Source organism: Echiichthys vipera (assembly GCF_963691815.1).
Source record: "Echiichthys vipera genome assembly, chromosome: 13".
NCBI lineage: Eukaryota > Metazoa > Chordata > Actinopteri > Perciformes > Trachinidae > Echiichthys > Echiichthys vipera.
Genome location: NC_139838.1, coordinates 19,506,471 through 19,528,433, shown reverse-complemented (window position 1 = coordinate 19,528,433; position 21,963 = coordinate 19,506,471). Strand labels below are relative to the sequence as shown.

At 40.6% G+C, this 21,963-nt stretch overlaps 2 protein-coding genes across 2 annotated transcripts in view; both read right to left on the bottom strand.

Annotated features, from left to right (window-relative positions):
• slc45a4a (solute carrier family 45 member 4a) overlaps nt 1-21,963 on the bottom strand; it is a 188,241-nt gene that overhangs the window by 69,793 nt on the left and 96,485 nt on the right. The gene's annotated exons all lie outside the window — the stretch shown is intronic.
• The window catches only part of LOC310956087 (TBC1 domain family member 20), a 10,874-nt gene continuing 9,987 nt past the window's right edge, over nt 21,077-21,963 (bottom strand). Inside the window, exon 10 of the mRNA XM_083926207.1 lies at nt 21,077-21,963. This exon is cut by the window's right edge and continues 462 nt beyond it. The gene's annotated coding sequence lies outside the window, so the exon portion shown is untranslated.

Here is a 21,963-nt window from a genome sequence, read left to right as displayed (position 1 = left end):
TAAACATCAGGCAGCATACACTGACGAGTTTGCAGCCTTGAAGGAAGAGGTGTGGATGAGATTTAGCAAGTCTGAAGCCTTGTTCTGTATGTAGGTAGGAAGGTAGGTTGTGTATATCTCACATGGCCTTACTGACTGCACCCACGATGCAGTATAGCAGAGAAGATGACTAAGGTTTTACTCACACTTTCATTTTTCTTCACTGTAGCCCAGGGGTCATTCCTGACACAATAGACTATTATGTCAGCAACAATAAAATCAAATGACAGACTGGTAATTAGGGAATTGCTAACTGCACTCGTGCTTCGGATTTCATAAAAACTCAAAACTGGAATATTTCAAAGCACCAGTTTTCATGTCTGCTTTGAACATTTGGACCAAATGCTGGAATTGCATCGTGGGGGTGGGCAGGGAGGACTGAAAACTGCCTTTCAAGAGGCTGCCATCTTTATGCACCTGGTCAATTTGAATGAAAAATTACCTGGGCATGAGCTAAGTACACTGGCAGGTCAGCACAACACCGGGAAAATGGTGTTTATGTGAGTGCCAACTTCAGTGTGTGTTTGTGTGTTAATCTGTGTGTGTGTGTGTGTGTGTGTGTGTGTGTGTGTGTGTGTGTGTGTGTGTGTGTGTGTGTGTGTGTGTGTGTGTGTGTGTGTCCTGAGGATTAGTCATGCTCTTCTGCCTCTGCAGCACTGCTTTCCTCCTGTCTCTCTGTTTCTATTTCTCTCTCTCTCTCACACACGCACACGCACACGCGCACACACGCGCACACACGCACACACACACACACACACACACACACACACACACACACACACACACACACACACACACACACACACACACACACACACACACACACACACACACACACACACACACACACACACACACACACACACACACACACACACACACCTGCATCCATCTGGCCAGTCCCCTCTGATAGCAGAGGTGTGAAACAGAGAGAATCAGTCAGCTGAGAGAAACAGAGAGGGAAGAAAAGAGGAGCAGGGGGATGGAGGGGGAGAAGGAAGTTGGAAGAACGAAAGAGGAGATATTAAAGAGAGATGAAGAGGAGGATAAATGGACAAGGAGGTGGAAGTAAGGGTGAGAACGACAGCAAAGGTGGGGGAGAGAAAGAGTGGGAGAGTGATATTAAACACCAGGGAGCTAACTGAGCAAATTCACCTGCCCACTCCTTCTTTTTTCGGTGACTATCTCTCTCCATTTTCCCCATTTTGCCCCCCTCATCCATCCTTTTCTCTTTCTCCTGCTCTCATCCGTTTCTTCTCTTGCTTCCTACTCCCCTAATTAGCTCCAAATCCTCTTACATCTCATCTTCCTCCTCTTCCTCGCCATCTCTCCCAACTCTCGCCAAAAAATCAGGTTGACCTTAATGAACAGATGAAGAGAGGAGGGGAGATATTGCATCGAGGGAGCCCAGGAAGGCTGGATCAGCGCTTTCTGGATCAGCGTTTGTTTACTCAGGACTCCCCCATGTGAAGCTGTCAGAGTGCCATTTTTTTTCTTCATAGGCAAAACTATTAAGCATTATAGGATCATTTGGATCCTTTTTAATCTTTCTGTGCTTTATCTAGTACAAGAGTGGGAGGGGATTTGTTATTGTTTGTGGTATTTCCTCAGTGTTGGACAGCGTACAGTGACAGGAAAGATGAGAGGGAACATATAACATAATGTAAATTAAATAGAAGCAACCTCATGTGTCACCAAGACGCCTAAATATAAAACATATTACTGCAGCAAAACGTGCATAGCATTTACCTCTAAGTACATATTCACACACATGTGCCCTAAATAGGAAGTCCGAGAGAAGATTTAAATATTTGCAGTTAGTGTGATAGTAAAATTTAAATTGGATATATATATTTCAAACTAAAGTATCTATAAGTACATATTATACAACCTTTGCATCTGCTCTCTCAAGCTTTAAGATTTCATTAATGTTTTGTTTTGTTGCCATTTGGGGTAAAACAAGCCCTTAAACAACACTGACATATCATCTCATAAGTTATAGAGGACATTTTAGCAAACAGTTTCCTATTCACTCATCCGGCAGTTATGGAGCAACATTATCCTTCATGCAGTGTCTCCTGATAAATATAATGCTGTTGTTCCTTACACAAGGCTGGCCTGGCTCGGTTCACTTGTTAGCCCAGCATGGCAAGGATTTGCATTTCCAATACAACAGGCAAATCTGGTTAAGGGTGTGTCTTAGTGGCATATATAGTAAATCAGGAAATGTGTTTTTTTTTTTTTGCAGCAGTAACTTTTAACACGACTCATATACAGCTGAAAGTAAAACTGTAAAATAAAGCACACAGGGACGCAGGAGAGAAACTAAACTTCAAACCACAGGGATTCAGTTAGAAGCTGCAAAAGTACTGAACATAGGGACTTAAAACATCTTTCTCTCTGCTGTCCTTCTGCACAGGCGGGAGTTGAATCTCCTAACACAGCTTTCTTTGAGTGGGAGAAGGGGAGACGTCCCCGTGGCTCGCTTGGAGGCAGACGAGTTTTGGCTCTACTCCAGAGAAGGTCCTTTTCGGCCATAGCTCATTGCACACTTAAACTGGTAATGGAAATGCAAATAACCTGGCATGAATTGGCTCTGCGCAGCCAAAAGTCCAATATTCACTCCTCCTCTTGTTCTGTTTTTGGTCTCCTCCACCAACTAATAAGAAAAACATCTGGCTATTTAGCTGCTAAATGCTTCACTATGCTTAACAGCTAGTTGCTTCGTCTGTCTGCTGTGTGATATTGAACAGGTAGGGTACACTGGGATTATCAGAGCTATTTGACTGAAAACAGCTACTTCTTGATGAGAGCAGATGAGACAGAGCTAAAACTGTAAAGGCAAGGACCACACAACCAAAACAACAAGCTGAAAGACACTAAAAGGCCCTTTAGAGCTGAGGGGAACTGCAGAGATAGAGAATAATTATCTGTAGGTTCACTATCACATACACATAGTCATTTGAAACTATTGTATTTTTTGTAAGTATCACGTAGAGCAGCTGTAAGAGCTACCTGTTTTCCCCAATTTGGCCGAGCGATGGCGTCACAACACTTTAGGGAACGAGCTGAAAGGCCAGACAGCAGATTTATTTGTAACTAGCTCAAGCATCACACAACTCTCAGTCTTGTAGACAATTCTCTTCAACATGGCTTCCAGTTTGTTATGTATGCTTAATGACCTTTAAGTTCTTATAAGAAATTCATATTGTAGTTGGTTGGTTAAAAATTGATAGAGAACATTTTGCCAGTCACTATTTGAAAATTTGGCAGTAAAGCTTTGGCTTCCTAACAAAAATCACATCCACTTTAAAGTTCTTTGGCACATGAAGTTCACCCCAAAATTCACCCTTTTAGCACTTCAGTTCACTTCTAGTAAGAGAAGGCATGTTGCATTTGTTGGTCTTGAGCTGTTTTTTGTGCCTAAAAGTGATGATGTGACATCTCCAGCATAGTTGGAATGAATTTAAGGGGCAAAACATTTCTCCTTTCTCCTAAATCATCAGAAAACACCAGGTTTGTGTCAGTCCTGATGAATGAAGGAACAAAGACTTCTTTCTGGATACAAGATTTTTACCAACATTCACCAATTACAGGGAGAGCTCTGCAGAATCACCACATAACACTTTCTCCACCAACATTTTTCCTAAATAGACAACAATAAAGTGCAGGAACAGCTTGCAATTCTTTGGATCTCTCATCTCTGAAACAACATGTAATAGCAATTTTGTACAGTAATTTGGGCAACAGGGACAGAATATGGCATCTCCATAGTATCACTGTTACTCACACATACTGTAAACAGAACTCTGTGACTATTGTTCTCGTTGGGGAAGCACAAAAAAATCACTGACTGAAGCGAAAGTGGACAAGACTTTATTTCAGAAGTGGAGTTTATTGAGTTAAATTAGCTTTGCTTTCACTGGAGGGAAGACTGGAAAACTTCATCAGCATCATTCATGAGTTTTGGGAGACATCTTCACTCTCAGGGAAGTACAGCATGTTTTCATGATTCTTGATTAGCAACAAATGATCTCATTAGTTACTTTGAGCAGATACTGTAGTAAAAACAAATTAAAGACATCGTCAGTAAGCATTTCTCAGAAACATTTTGCGAAAATGTCCATGAAAAAAAATCTCATCATGTTGACAGAAAACGTAACTGGGTTATATTATTATTATTTTTATCTGTTGAAAATTAGTAGTATATAGATGGTATTTCCATTCTGCATGGCATTTTTGCGGTATGATATATCAGGAACTTGGGCCACTTGAAATTAGTTTGTTGTTTTGTGTTAATCTGAACAATTTATATGATATCTTACAAAATAGGAAATTCTATTTAAAGCTGTGAAAAGGTGATCGGAAGTGGACCCCAACGGTTACGTTTAGGCAACATAAGATGACGGTTAGGCATCAAAGTGACTTGGTTAGGATTACAACTTCCAGGACACAAACTATGTTCCCTAGGTGAAAGTCCTTTGTTTTGGGACCAATCAATCGCCCCCAACCTCGTCCTTACGTGGAGATTAGCGGTCTTATGCTATGTCACCTGAATTCCTTCGTTGCCCTAAACGTAATTTCTACAGTAATAAATATGTGGATCACAGCACGTAACTTTTTGTAGTTATATGTAGGAACAGTGAACTAGAACAGCCTGGTGAACTCAGCAACCAAAAGTCTTAAAAGCCGCAAATTAGCATTCAACCAGTACCAGTTTGTGCTTCAGTCCATTTTCACGAGATGTTTACCAAATTTTGTCCACAACTCCTGTACATACAAGTATTTGAATTTGTTGCATTTTTTAAAACTCTCAGTCACTCTCTCCTCTGAGTCATTCTGTGGAGTGACTACACCTCCTTCCTCTGTTCATTCTCCTTCCTCAGTCAGTCTGCAGAGTGACCTCGCTGAAGCCTGGCCAGTGAGATAAGCTCACACCTTTCTCTCCTGTCCAGCTCTCCTCCTCCTCCTCCCGCCTCTTTCCTTCAGCGTAAGATTCTCTCTCTTCTCAGCATTTTTTACTCTCTCTCTTCCCATGCATCTTTGCATCTCTTTTCTTATATTTTACCTTTTCCAGCTGCCTCACTCTCCGTTTGTCTTTTGACAAGCCTCTCTAACAAAGTTAACATGTAGCGGACCACCAAACCGAAACACACCGCCAGGAGCTGTTTGTCTTGCAGGGTGTGTGTGCTTGTGTATGTTTGTGTGTCTGTCAGAGGTACGTATTTGTGCTGACTGGTAAGGGTAAAAGATTCATGACCAACAAAGCTTGTCAGGGCCACACACACACACACAATTTTGAGACCAGGGGAGTCTGCAGATTTTGCTCTTGGGGAGAGACAAATAGAGAGAAAGACTTGAAAAAAGGGGGACACGGGTAAAAAAGTAAAGAGAAGAGACAAAGAGGGAAAGAACTCATGAAGCTGAAAGGTCTTTCAACCGTTTAATACATGAGGGATTTCTTGGCTGCGATGACACATCAGAGGAAATATACAGAGGAGACGAGGGAAAGAAGCACAGCAACAGAAAAAGACTGACTCACCTTTCAAATCACGACACGCATGCTTTCAACTGTTCAAATTTGGTAAATCCCAGGTTAATTTAATACTACCAACAGAGTCAGTCAAGGTCAGGGCTGGATTGTACCAAAGGACTTTCAACAACTAACAGGCAGCATCACAAGTAGCATTTTTTGTCCTGGCAGTGCACACACTCTAATATTTACCTGATCAGATGTCCTAAGAAGGTCTTTGACCATCTCACATTAAATAACTGACGCAGATGAAGGCTGTGACTCTTAACAACCCTAGAGTTGGCTTTTGCACGATGTTTGTCCATTTCTTCCTCTTTAAGGAAATGGACAACAAAAAAGACAAGTAAGTAAAAAATAATAAATATATCTTTATACATTATAATGTGGTGGAGCCTTCCCAAGACGAGCACCAGAATCTTGGCAGGCATTTTGAGGTAATATTCTCCCAAAAAATTCTCCCATGTGGAGCTTAAAAGGGAAGGAATGTCAAAATTGTATGTCTATTATTTTTCACCATGGCCACTTAGAAAATGAAACAAACAAAAAAAATAAATTAAAATTGTCATCTGTTTTTAAATATCTTTTGACCAATCTCAGTATAACTGTTATGGCAGCTGATTCGACCGGCATATACATTCTTTAGTATTTTAACCCAAACCACAATCTTTTCCTAAACTACATCCTCACAACAACCGTTACCATGTCAATAGATAATAACTTCTCAACCTACTGGCAGGTGGAGCAGACCCTATCTAACCCATATCTATGAGGCTGATAACCACTGCTTAAGGCCATTTAAGGGAGTGACTACGTCTGAAGTGGGTGGCTAGGGTGTTTTGACCCTGAAAGCAAAGTGGGAAATATGCACTGCAAACACATACAAGGTACACAGTATGGATGTAAACAAATACAAGAGACAGATTCACACACACCTGTGGCATAAGGTAGTTACCATGCAGTGCATGCTAATTACTAGCTATGAAGCACACACATGCAGACACACACACACACACACACACACACACACACACACACACACACACACACACACACACACACACACACACACACACACACACACACACACACACACATACCATTAGATGTTTGTATTTTATCAATAATGTTTTGGCTATACTTAGGCTATAGAAAACAAGTATTGGTGCCTGAAAACAGAGCAAATGTCTATTTCACTTGTGTGCTGAAAGGGCTGCTGACGTTAACAAAATGCATTTTTTGATGGAGATCTTTTTGTTTTTCTTCTTGAAGGCATATATAGCAAATGGCACCATTTTTAATTCAACCTGAGCTCTTCTTTGAACACAGGCGTATTTCCCTGGCAATCTGAATCACCCCCAATGGTCTGCTCTCTCTACAGGACCCACATAAATGTGAATGAAAACATGTGAATTGATGTGTACAGTGTCAGTTTCAACAGAAAGGTGCAGAACTTAGAATTTGTGGGACTATGGTGTAACATTATGCTTTTACACCAGTTGCATGTCCTGGTTTGTGTGCGTGTGGAAAGGAAGGTTTTTGTCCCTTGCATACTTACTTGCATGCATGCACATGTAACTTGGATGTGCAAGTCTGAGTGTTTTTTTGTCTGTGTGCTTGAGATGCACATCTAGACCTCTGCCAGTTCACCCGACAGGGGCAGAGAAGCTCAGTGTTGTGTGAGAGAGCAAAGCATTATTTTATCTAAATACATTCAACTCCCTCTCTGCCTCTCCGCTCCTACAGAATCAATAGTCATTACACTCAGAGTGAATTGATCTCTCAGTGCTGTTTGCTGATTCCTCTGACTAAACTAACACCAAAGGAATCCCGGGCCCTCTGTGAGGGTCGATGGTATCAGGTGAATGAATGTCGAATGTGAGGCGTGCCGGCAGGGGAAGTCGGAGAGGAGTGGAGGTCACATGTAATAGGATCTGCTTCCTTTCAATTCACCACTATCTGTACGTGTTTACCTGGTAAACCATTATGAGGAAATGAGGCAACAGGCAGGGCTAAATGCCTGCTGATTTACTCAGTGTTATGTGGTGGTGATAGAGAAATGAGTGGTGGGTCAGAGAGGTATGAGCTGAGATACAGATGAAAGGGAATGATGGAGAGGAGGTGTGAGTGAGTGGGAGAGTGAATATGTATAATTGAGAAAAGACATCAAAAGAATCCTGCCATGGCGGCTGAAAATGATCCAAATATTTCCCAAAAATATAAAAAAGATTCTTGCAAATTCACAGAAACATTGAATATGAGTCTGTTCCCTTGTTTATTCTGAATAAATACACCTTCAAACATTATTATTTAAAAAAATGTACTATTATAGCAAATGTCTGCTTTTTTAATATGTACTTTTGCTAATAAGTAATAAAAATAATTGCTAATAGTTAACACCCTCTTCTCCCTAACATGTATACAGTGAAATAGAAGAAAAACAGTTTTAAAGGACTATTTCAAGAAAAAGTGGGAATAAACTATGTTACAGCGTGGTATTTAGATGTAATCCATCAGTAAACAGAGTAGAAGAAGCAGAGGATGCGAACGGGAGACAAAACAAGTCAACTTGGATCATAGTTTATGTCTCACCATGGCACCAGTGCAGCCCTTGTTGTTTTAACGCAGGGCTCAACACCCGCTAACACATAAACATCAGATGGACATCCATCTTGTCACCTTAAAGTCTGAAACAAACAAAACTATTCCTTTAGTATAATTTATGGGGAATAATCGTATATTTCTTTGTGTATCCGCTTATTTTGACAGTGTATAGATGAAAAAGAGAAATCTAGTCAGACACTGTAGATCCATCCCTCTCTTTAGTGGGAGGATGGAGAGGGGGAATTACTTTTACACCCTCTGTGTGCGTGCGTGTGTGTGTGTGTGTGTGTGTGTGTGTGTGTGTGTTTTCTTGAGTTTCTCTTCTCCAACACAAGGATTTTTTTGTCAGTTTTCATTTCCAAAAGTGCCATAAACAGAAACACTTAAATATACGGTGGAAGGCAACTTAAGCTGATAGTCAATTTCAGCTCAGAGCGGATCTGCGGGGGAATGAGATTGAACCGTAATGTCACGTCCAAAGTTGTGACAGCATAATCAAACATCGACTTGCACACGCTCAGACACACTTATTTCAAACATAATCTGTGGTCATGGATATGGGCTTATGGCTTTGGATCACAAACACACATGCATACATGCACAATCCTGTTAGTACAATGACAACAGTGACTTCTTTGCTTTGGGATGAAGGAATTATTTGCATTTTTTCCCCTCTTGGTGTCCAGCCTGCTACTAGTAGTAAAACGACCAATTTTGATAGATCTTATCCATGCCCCTTCCTGTATCAAAGTGGTTTGATGTCAGGTTTGCTTGTATCTGTAGTCTGTTCTGACACCAACATCTGGAGTTTTTACATTGCAGCAGTGTTTCTGTTCAGCCCTGGACCAGAATAAAGGACAAGGCTCGTGTCATCATGGTGTAATGCAGCTACATGGCCAGTGTAGCATAACTACTGAACCAAGAGATTAGATTTGGAGCTACTCTCTCACAAAACACATTATTTGTTTTGTAGTCTGGCTGAATGTGGTTTATAAAACCTATGAAAGTGGAAGCACTGAAGCACCCAGAGGCTGGCAGCGTATAAAAGACTACAACCCTTTGTTTGTTCACCAGGAGCAGTGAATAACTTTCAGCTTGACAGGTCTCCTCTCTACACCTCTTCTGATAGATGAATATTTAGCGATTATGAGTCCTACATCCTAAAGTGCTCCTCTGTGGTCAGCCATTAGTTGTCTAATGGAGCGTGAATCTCATTTTGAAAGTTTAGGAAGTAGATCACAGCTCTTGTCTTCATGTTGGCGGTAAAAGTGTAATTTGTTCACCTTTTCTAGGGCCATTTCCATGTAAACTAAGCAGCGCTGTCCTTAAAAAGAGGCTAAATCTCTCAGAGTCGCTGAAAGCCGAGGGCGCATCACCAAAGTCACCACAGTAGAGCCGCCTACATGCAAGTTTAAGGCTTCAGAACACTTTAACTGCTGCTTATGTCTTTCCTTCGTTGTTTTATTTTCAAAAATATGATGATGAGCAGCACCTATGGCGGTGAGCAGCAATTTCAGGTGTTTTTTTTTTTTATCTCACTTTCAAAAGATGCAAACCATGTTTCCTGTGTGACATCAGTCAGTTAATATTAGTTCTGATAGATAAGTTCTTAAATTAACAAGTCATTTCGCAGGGGTTGTGATTTGAAAAAATGTATTTATGGATTTACAGACGTCTCTTTCACCAAGTCAATGGGAAAAAATCTATTTGGGCAAGAGGGCTTCAAAGTCAGGCGCACTTAATGGGGGCCTGCACCTGACCAAGCGGGCATATGTGACGAGTTGGTACTGGGAAGGTGCGTTGAACCGACGTTAGTGTGAAGAGCTGGAACCAGAAAGTGACGAACAAGAACGCAACAAGCAAACCCATTCTGGATGTAATTAAACTGCAACCACACCACTGCACTGCTTCACTCTATTAGTCACACAAACACACTCTAACACACACAATCTAACACACAATCTAACACACACACACACACACACACACACACACACACACACACACACACACACACACACACACACACACACACACACACACACACACACACACACACACACACACACACACACACACACACACGACAGCTGCATTAGAATGAATGAGAATCTCCAAACCAATCACTTTATAGCTTTATGGATCATCTGTCAGCTCCACCATTAGAATGCCAACTTCTTGACATTTACCGACAAATTCATATTTCTCACAACACACCCACACTTGTATGCACACACGCGCAAACACACGCAGAAAAAAGATGCGCACTCAGTCACCCTGTTGGTCCTCACTGTGGTAGAAGTAAACCCACAAACACCCACAGAGATACACACTGAACGCTTGTTGACATTTGCCGGCTCTACACATTTTTCTGCCAGGCATTTTCAAATGAAGGACATGAGATAGATCCCTGTGACTTAAGACAGATTGATCCGTGCACGCCATAAAACTTGTTTCACAGCCTCAGAAGATGTGCTTCTCAGCGGCATTCACACACTTGACACAGACAGATCCAATTCAAGCGGAAAATTTACTCGCCGTCTCTTGTTAGCCTGTTCCCTGCAGTGCGTGTGTGTGTGTGTGTGTGTAAATTAGATTATGTGAGGTTGATAGAGTGGATGAAGGCTGAGCAACCACTGAGAGCTAGTTTGAAAGATTAACAAGACATCACAACTTAGTTATGACACATTTTAAATTAGTCAGCGGAGAAAAGGAAAGAAACTTTTAACCAAATGCCAAACTGCTAAGAGCAGCTGCTGTGAAACTCCACCAAACCAGTCGGAAAATAACTTTTCCATAAAACAAACCATCGAGTTTGAAAAATAACCCGAGGAATGACGTGAAATACAAGGATTGTGAGAATATTTCCCAGGGGAATCTGTCATAAATCTTTATACTGTAGGATGTTCATTGAGATGGACTACACCCTGAGTGGCTGTTAAACAATGAGGCATACAATACTCTCAACAAAGCCCATGGATCAAATAAAAGCAACAATGAACTGATCTTACTTACAATTATTGACTGTATATCCAAAACCTGACATATCTTCATCTTTGCCGTAGAGCACACACACAAACTCACACACAGGAGTTTTCAGCTGAAACTAAACCCCCCCCCCCCCCCCAAAATGCACCATTTACTTGTTTGCTAAAAAGTACAGTTTCCAGCCACTTAGGAGGAAACTACTGTGTTTTTCTAAATAAAGCTATATTATTATAATTTTTTTTATCAGTTGTATTGACAAATGTATTAACATGTTGTTTACAGGATTTGTTGACAATAATAAAAATACATCACCAGCATTTTCAGTTAATGTGAGATCATACGTCCCAAACCCTGGCACAGCCACTGTATTCGATGGCCTAACTTTTTATATAATGAGTCTGGAATCAAACCTGTAAACACCCACCAGGTGTTATTGTTGCTTCTGGGCTCTTGTTTCCATTTAAAAAGCTGGGCGAGAAGCTGGTCAGCTAGTGAGGGGTGGAGTAATAAGGTAATCAATAAACAGGCTACAAAAACAAATGTGAAGAATGTAGAGAATTAATATGTGCACTTGGCCAACTGCTGTGAAAAGTGGACATAAAATAAAAAAAGTGGCTGACACAGAGCCCCATTATCAGACTTTCTGAAAGGATCTTTTCGACACTTTCCAACTGTTTGAACAGCGTGTCTTAAGGAGCATGGAGCATGAAGGCCCTTAAACCTTTGAGCTAAACTATCTCAATCTGCTCAGAGAGACACAAGACTCGACGGGGATCTTCCTAATTCCTCTGGTGTCCATGGGAACAGAGGTGAGGTCAGCAGAGGTTAGGACCGATGGTAGCCATGGGGCCGAGAGGACGAGAGGTCATGTGTAAAAGGCACAGGAGGTCATTCCCAAGTGTCCACGCAGACAGCCGCCAAACGCACATAGAGAGTAATGAGTATTAGGTATTAATAGAGCTGTATGGAGCAGGCCTGGTCCAGGCTAATGAGGCCCCAGGGTTATCAGAGATTCTCAGTAATATGACACCTTCTGCGCGTTGTTACAGGGTGAAAGAAATATGACACATTCAACTTTTAGACCTTCAGCATCACACCTGCTGGATGCTTATGATACCTTTAACTCTGGTTTATTATATGTATATACATGAGCTTACATCCTAAATGTATTTGCTTTGATTAAACTGCTTTCTTTTTCTACTTTAATGTGGTGGCTGTGGTTCAGTGGCAGAGTGTCAGGTCGTCCTCCATTTGAGAGATTGACGGTTCGATCCCTAGCTCCCCCGGTCCACATGTCAAAATGTCCTTGGGCAAGACACTGAACCCCGAATTGCTCCCCGTGCTGCGCATGGGTGTGTAAATGTGGTGTCAATTGTTAGATTAGATGGTATGAAGATGTCCACCGCCGTCAGTGTGAATGGATGAATGTGACAAGTAGTGTGAAAGCACCTTGAGTAGTCAGAAGACCAGAAAGGCGCTATATAAGTACAAGTTCATTTACCATAATGTTTTTATTTTGAGCCATGCTGGCTGAATAATCTCAACACCAGCTGGATGAATTTCTGTAAAATTTGGTACACCCATTCGTGGTCCCAGAGGATAAATCCACCTGACTTTGGTGATCTCCTGACTAGTGACTTTCAACATTACCAGATTGACATCGGTGGCTCAGAATGCCTAAGTGCAGCTTAAGAAAGCTTTCATTTACATTCATGGCAGGCCACCTGTCTGTGCATCAACAGGCTGCAGGATGCACAGACAGGTGTTACACTAAAAAAACACACCAAATACCTTTTTATTGGCAGATTTATCCAACTGTTGTATCAGGCAGGCGTGCATGCACTATGGCTGATCGATTTTTGCAGATAGTTACCCCCGCCCCTTTAAAAAAGTATTAAAAAGGACCATGCAAAGACCTGTAATTCCCGTCACTAGCCATCAAATGTAATGTAGTTCAACACCACAGTCATGCATGATTTCAATCAGTCTTAAGAGAGCACTGAATCCGTACTTGGTTTTGGCAGGTGCTCTCAGAATCAAGAGAAAACAAGCTGCATCAGTGGCATCCCTACAGATCTGAAGAAATACTTTGGTCAGTATGTGTTATCATAAAAGCCAAAGCTACAAAAATAAGACACAAGTTAAGGAGGATTCATTATGGAGAGTAGGATGCCAACACTTTCTTTACCATCTTCCACAACTACTCGGCCATTACTTTGTGTTACGTATGGAGATTTATGTACCATTTCACTCTCAGCATCCTTTTTGTTACCCTCCAGTCAGCGTCTAAATCTAGAAAACATTGGGTCGTACATCTCATTCCCACCAGCTTTCAAGGTTACATGGGAGGTAGCTCCATTTGAAATATTCACACACTGTCAGAGCATGTACGGCCACACATCTAACGGTGGACCTTCGCACAGCCTGTGTAGACACCCCTGGATGTTCACGCACACATCTACTACACAAGGTTGCTGTAAAGCTGTAAAGTCACATCAGCATGCAGGGACATGCTGCACGTGTGTTGCCTGTAAAGCACTTTGGGACATGTTCTCTGATCCATGACAGAGTGAAGGGCTGAGTGGGAGGCAGGGATGGAGCAGGGAAAAGGGCTGCAGACAAAGAGAGTTTGTGTGTGGCAACCATGTGTGTGTCTGACTGTGCCTCCGAATGCAGCCTCATAAGTCGTTGTGATTGATGCAGCTTCACTGTAAATTAAATGTGATGTGGTCAAAATGTTCGAGTGTATCAGTGTGCTGCCACTCTTTGATTTGTTGATCTGGGAGATGAAGGCGCAGCACTCTCTCAGGGCCAGAATAGAGCATTTATTAGAAATGAAAAGCGACTTTCATGAGAGCTTCTATAAACAAACAAGTGGCCCAAAAAAATCTGTCAAATGTTATAGCACATATAAATAACATCTCACTGAATAAGATTTACTCTGAGGAAGAGATTTCAGCACTGATTTACTGTAAAAAGGTTTGGTGAAAGTGTGAACAGTCAAACACTATGACAGGGTGTTTTTGACTATGCATGCTTGTGTGCCGCTTAGACTGTGAAATACTGCTCTGCGTCTACACCAAACCAGGTTCTCTATCAGCTACAACTGGCTTTCATTACTGTTCAATGTACCCTGCATGATTTAAAACTGGTTTTGAATTCTGACAAAACATAACTTTATACCTTCCAACTGGCACCGCATTTCAGGGAGATTTAGTCTGCAGCTTAATACGAGTATCTTAGAATAATAATTGATGATTCACTCTCATTTTAGCCTCACATTTAGCAACTGGTAAAAAAAACAAACTGTTAAAGTTGTTTTTTATCTTAAAAACAAGTCTTGCTTCAAAGACAAAAGGAGACTTGTTGCAGCCATATTTATGTCTCGGCACTGTTGTGTACATTCATGCATCTTCACAATGCTTTGCATGCTGGATACTATCTACCATGGAGCACTGCAATTTATCACACACTTCAAATCCCATATTCACCACTGCTCTCTGTATGATTAGGTTGGTTGGATGGTTGGCCTGGTTCACCCGTAGACTTAACCGCTGGTACATTCTTATTTATAAGGTCAATCTTAGTGTACTTCCTTGTTATCTACAGATCTACATCCTACAAAAATGTATGGGAAATTATCGTCTTTGTTTCCAGGATATATTTTTACCTACGGTCCCTACTGAACTGGCGGGAAAAGGGAGTTTCATACGCTGCTCCCTCGGTTTGGAAACTGTTAAAAAAATCACCTGAATCTTTCATCTTTAACTCCTGGTTAAATAAAATAAATAAAAATAACAGCCTGGATTAATGTTCAAATAGTGACATGTGTTACCACAGATTTAACCATTCAGGGATATTCTTTTGCGTTGGATGTGGACTGCTCTGGCTTTCGGCTGGCCTTTGGACAATAACAGTGGTGCCGTCCCCATTCATGTTGTGAATGAGCTCAAGAGCTCCAGAAATCATTATCAAGAGAAACTTGCGTTTATGTTGTTCGTATGTCATATGGGATGGATTTTAGCTCAGCTCTATACAACGTGGGTGCTAACGTGAACGCTACTTAGAAGTAATGAACTAATGAACATAGTAGACTATTAGCCTATTGTTCTCACACATATGAGTTCCCAAGAAGCTCCTTTTCCTGTCTGTTCATTTATAAGCAAAAGGGATATTAATGTGATAAATTTCAGTTTCGGGCTTTAGTGCATACTGTGACCATCCAAATGTCACCTTTTCTCAAGATAATTACTATTGATTTTCATGCATTTTTGAAACATTACCATGTTGCCTATTAATTAAAGGTTTGGCACAGTTCCAGGGCTACCAACCACAGGGACAAGATTAACTCAATCAATTAAAAACACACACAAAACATGCAACATGGAGCTTATTTTGTTTGTACAACTGAGTCCGGTGAATGAATTAAAATAAAAGTCAGCGGTGAAAGTCGAGGTGCTGCAGCTCCTGCCATTGGTGGCACTGAGGTTGCGTGAGTGCAAGTGTGTGTGTGTGTTTGTGTCACTAGGGAAAACAACATCAGACAGACCCATGGAGCAGCTGTTGTCCCTGACGTGCACACACACACACAAAGGGAGATGCAGCGTTTCATTCTGCTTGCACACACACACACACACATACTTTCTTTACCAAACTTCACTCTGTTCCTTTGTGTTTATCATTCTGTGCTAAAGAACACACACACACACAGATTTTTGCAGGGCTTATGCAACCTCACAGAAAGCCAGAATCAAAGGTTTACCAACAGATGTGAAAATCTTCAGTGATCGCGTCCATCGTTTAAGTGTTGGGGCCATAACACTTCCAGACGACTCCATGCATAAATTTAAACTCTCCCTGCCCACATCTGCTCTCAACTCTGAACAGACCCACACTCACCTCTCCACTCCAGCTTATTAGAAACCTCATGAGACTGAGTTTAACTACGTGTTCTTGAGGACCTCGGCTAGCTCTCGGTTGCCTCAAACAAGTCCACCAGATGTCTTTTTCTACAGTAGAACATTTTTCCTCATCTCATCCCTCGCTCCTCTTTAACCCTCACCTTTCTGCCTCACCTCATGTCTCTGATTTGCTTTCTATCTCTAGTCGTCCCCCTGGAGGTCAGATGGACAGATGTGCAGCCTTGTCCTACGCACGCACGCACACACACACACAAACACACTTCTGACCTAATTCCTCCAAGGAGGCCAGTTTAACAGAGCCTATGAAAAGACAACAGCTGTACAGTACAAGGGAAAGCTGGGGGATGTCCTTGTTGTTTTTTCTATAGAACTGCATAGTGACAAAAACAGCAGTTGAAACAACGTGATTTCGTGGGAAGTCGTATAAATAACATGCCACTTTTTAAAACATTTCTCATGTATTTTCAATCTATTTTAAGCTTTTTGCACGTTATTTAATGGCCCGTTCTTATTCCCAGATTGTCCATTTTAAACACATGGTTAGTGTTGTGAATTCCAACAAAGCCAATTGGTTAGATTTTGGAAATGTTTGGGTTTAAATTAGTATGGCTGTTACATTAATGAAGTTACGTAAGAAAATTAAAGGAAGAATATATAAACAGTCAAGACTGACTTTTAGTTTCACACGGGACAGGAGCAGCGATCTCATGGATCAAAGTTTGTTTGACCCATCCGTCCACCTCCCTATGCAGACTTTGTCGCTCTTTAAGATGTGTCACAATATACAGTAAGTCAGTAGACACTAAATGGTGTGAAATGACACACAAAATGCAAAAAATACATTGTGATAACATGTGAAAATTAATCAAATTCCTCTATGTGCATTAATGCTGCAACGAAGAACAATTTTTATTGTCGATCAATCCTTTTTTCAATAAAATGTCGGAAGATAGCAAGAAAAAATGCTCATTATAATTTTCAAGTTCAAGATGATTTATTAATATTTCTAGTTGTGTCTGACCAATAGTTTAAAACATTTTCTATCAGAAGAATAAGATAAGCAAGAAAAACCCAACAATCATCACATTTGAGAAGTTGCAACCTCGGAATGAGTGTTTGCTTAAAAAAACTTAAAATACTTGTCAATTCATTTTCGGTTAATTAACTAATTGTTTCAGCTCTAAAATGCTTATGCAGCTGTGTTAATGTGTGTTGGTGTACAATCGTCCAAAACCTGAGTGAACTCATGAGCAAAGCAAGTGTTGGGAAATCCTCTAAATAGACAACATCAGGTGAATCTATTTTTATTTTTTTTAGTTTGTTCACTTAAAAAGTTTTTTAACAAATTGCTCCGTAAAAAGTGGAAACTGAGTTAATTGTTTTTTTGTCAGACTTTTGCTTCCAAGGTCAAGAATACATTTCCACACTGTAACCAGAAGTGTTTCCTTTATTATTTATTCACGATTTTACCTCGTCAACAAAAATACAGCTTCATCTCGTCTCAGCATAAGTACAAGGTGCAAAGAACCTGATATGTTTGTACCAAGTGTTTGGTATTCATGATATGAGAAACATGCATTAAAATGCCAATAGAAATCGTACACACAAAAATAAAGGGCTTACATCATTATCTGTAAAAGCATTTGGTGCAATCAAGTCTTTTGGGAAAACGTTTCAGACCTGAGGGGAGGACAGAGCATTCATGAGAGGCACGACACGAGCTCACTGGGAGTTCAAATTCAGGGTCTTCATCACGCCACAGTGAATTCATAATTTGGCATTAAATTTGAGTTATTTTGACTCCCACAAAGTGTGTTTTTGGTTTAAATCGAACCCCTTGAGTAGCTGTCAAATTACATTCACTGCATCTAGCTTTTGAAATAACTGCCATTTCTTTATTTTCATTCAATAGCAGAAGGATAAGTATTTCTTCTTCTTTCATAATCAAGATTAAACACTGAGCATCTCTGTTGAAATTATTAAAACTTTGTGGAATGAATCATCCATGGGATTTGGTTTGTTTATTTGGCAAAAAGATTTAACAGAATGGATAGTAGGTGGAGTGCAAAATAGCCTCAAAAATCTTGCAGATGTGGGCTGATATTCAGACAAGAAGATAATAAAATGAAACTACAAAGAATTGATTAAATGTGGAATATTTAAACTATCAACAGAGCCACGGTCAAATAAAATGATGTATCTTCTTCTTTTGTCTATGTTTACTTCTTCAAGAACAGTGTTTTTCAGGATATTTACAGCCCTAAACCTGAATATAAATTGTGTTGTTTTTGTCAACTTTAGACATAATCCATCTTCATTCCTTTACATCTTGGCTGTCTTCATTCAAACCAAGAAACAAGCTTCCATCATTTTTCATCTGAGGCCTCTGCCAGACTGAGACCAGTGCAGGTGTTGGTGTAGGTGTTTGAGCATGAATGTGAGAAGAAAGAAAATAGAGAAAATGTCTTAAGCATGCCAAGAGCCAGGGGCAGGAATTAAATCCTCATTATGATCTGGCACCACCACCACCACCTCTCTCCATGTACGAGTGTGTGTATAAATGTGTGTTTGGCACTAATAATACAACTACACAGTAACAGCTTGACAAATGTTTGAAGATCACAGACCCTGGTCAAAAGCAATCATGTGTGAGCACAGATTACATGCAAAAACTGCTCTGAAAAATTAAATAGCTATATATCATATTATATCAATCACCTGTTTCCAAGCATCAAAGATGCAAAAGTACATACAATCACTTTAAAGGTACAGCCAGTAGTAACAGAATTTACTTCACTGCAGAATGAGCCGTTTGTGTAATACGAGCAGAATACACATCAACGCCGACCATGCACCATAATACAGGAAAATGTTACCTTTGCGATTGTCATTTGTTTATAATTTTAATCAAAGAAGTGAGCTGGCACATGACCAAACATTTAAAGGAACAGTCTGACATTTTGGGAAATATGTTTATTTGCTTTCTTGCCAAGAGTTGGATGAGAAGATCCAGATGACCAGCTCAACCAAAATGACAACGCTTGTTACCTTTGGAGAGGGCCATGCTAGCTCGATTCCCACCGTTTCCACTCTTTGTGCTAAGCTAACCAGCTGCTGGCTGCAGCTTCATATTTACTGCCCTTTCATTTGAGAGTCAAACTTCTCATCTGACTCTCAGAATTAACAGCATTTAAGTGAGTTTCCCAAAATCCCTCAAACTATTCCTTTAACTCCTAATCTGATTCCTAATGACTGACCAGATGCAGTATTTAATATGTTAAATAAGTGGATAACCATTTGAAAAAATAGAAACCCTCAGAATGGGGATAATTACAAATCATAATAACAATTTAACTGGCTCACATGTTTCTTTTCAATACACATTCATTAAATCAAATGAAATGTTTTACTTTTGACAAAAATGCCAATCAGATTGTTGCTCTTAAAATAAAAAAAATACATTGATGCACCTCGTGTTCAAAAACATAAGATGCCCAGGGAGTTAAATAGAAGATGCCCAGGGAGTTGAAAAGAAAAAGAAAGAAACTGACCTGTTACTAAAGCTTACATGTTCCATGATTCTCGCTCTCGGATACGTATATACACACACACACACACACAGACATACACACACTTATTGCATTTAATCACATCAGACACGCACAGGGTGATGTTTTACATGATGAACAGCTTGTCAGACTGAAAGGTGGAGCATGCAGAGTCTATTCAAACAACCACCACAGGTTACTGACTGAAGATGTCTGAACCGTCTATTCAAATTACAGGCCATTAATTGATTTATTGACTATCTAAAAATATGACTGACTGATTATCACCAATCAAAATCCCAGCAATAGAGATTTTCCGTAGAATGCCTGAAACCCACCACTTAATGGAGTGATAGATTGATTGACCGGTTTGTTAACTGCTCGGCTCTGCGATCCTTCTCAGACCGCCCTGAGGCTAGAAATGTGACCAGTGACTTTCTCTATTACTACTGTAATTTCGCACACAACAAAGCACAAACCAGTTAAATTCATACTCTACAGAGCAACTAAAATCAACAGGGTAAACTTCACATCCAATCCGACCGTGCAAAGATGCTACACATTTATATCTGAAGGAGGAGGAAGAGGAGGGACGAGAGGGATGAGAGTGTTGTGACTGCGCCGAAGTTGTGTTGAAACAGATGCAACTCGGCAACATGCTTGTAAAAGCTGATGAATATTTCAGAGTGTAAGTCGACACACACAGAGCATGCATTGCTGTTTGGAGAAACCCCTGCGCCCTGTACATATGTATGTACCTCAGTTGAAACCCGCTTGTATTATTAATCTTGACTTTTCAGGCGCTGAAACTCAGTGATTACGTTTGGTCCAACAGTATCTACAGGGTGGGTGATGCAGGTGGTTAACTTTAACCACTACTAGAATAGATAAAAACACTTCTATCTCACATGTAAAAGTGATCACTGTAGCTAATAAATGCTGAAAATAAATATGATGTAGGAGAAGAGTCCGTGTACTGTAGGTCTGTTGACGGCTGTTCAGGGGGGATGTTGGCGCAAACCCAAACCTCTTAAATATTTTAAGAATGTAAAAGTACTCATGCTTTCTCCATATTCATTGACCAGTGGTAGGCCACAAAATGCTACAGAAAATATAAAAAAGAACAAATTAAATAAATATGTATTTCAATATCTGCTGCAAAATGCATCTGCAAAAGACCCACTTCTTGCTCTGAGTGCAGCGTGCTAACAGAGTGTAATGTTCACATTTTGGGGCAGCAACAACTCATTCTGTTTCAAACTCAACTGTAAATGTTACTTGCCGACACCTGGAGTAAAGCAATTAATACCAGTGGCTCACAGGCAAAATCTCTCCCTCCATCTTTCCTATTTCTCTCCTACTCTCCTTCTTCACGCATAACTGGAAGCTTTCAGCAGAAAACACCGCTCTTTAATAATTTGTATTCATGTGTCATCGTGCTGGCTATGGGCACTTCTGGCTCTCAGATGTGGCTGCTGATCCAACAAGCGCACTAAAACACCATCAACAGGAATCCAAGAAAACAAGCATGACAGTCTAAAAACGGGTTATCAGCAAAATAATCAGCAAACGCACAGAGACACGTGTAAAATGTTACACCAATGCTACCGTTTGAGCAACAGCAAGATGTGTTTTCTCATGCATGGATGAATAATGAGATGATGGGCCCCTCGGCAAAAACATGTAAAGGCCCCCCAACCCCACCTACATGCAAAGGACAAGAAGAACAAGACCCCAAGCCAGAGAAACACAAAATAACTACAAACAACACATTCTAGTCTCTTTATCATCTTCTTGAATGTCTTTGTGGTTGTACTTTACATCTCTTTGTGATTGCTTTATGTTTCTTTGTAGTCATTGTGTTTCATTGTTGTCGCTTTACATCTCTTTGATATTGTTTTATGTCTCTTTGTGGCCGTTTTACACCTCTATTTGGCATTGTTTTGTGTCTCAGAGTGGACACATTAGATCTCTATGTGGTCATTTTGCTTCTCTTTGTGATCGTTTTGCATGTCTTTCCGGTTGTTTTTTGTCTCTTTGTGGTCGGACTTCCCACAGAGGCTCTGACCCAAGAGGTCAGAGGCCGGTAGGCTCATTCAATTATCCATCCATGCTCACAGGTGGTATGAGGTGAGTGGTATGAGGTCTGGAATACCCCGTCAGACACTTACAACACACAGACAGCCAGTCGCACACATGCACACACATCCCGAGGCTTTCTAGTGGCTAACATATGTTCATCGTGGTTGAGTAGCAACAACCTGTTTGGCACCAAAAGGACTGACCTCCTTCAGCTATTCTCCAAAGGTCCCTCTCAGCAGTAGAGACAAGC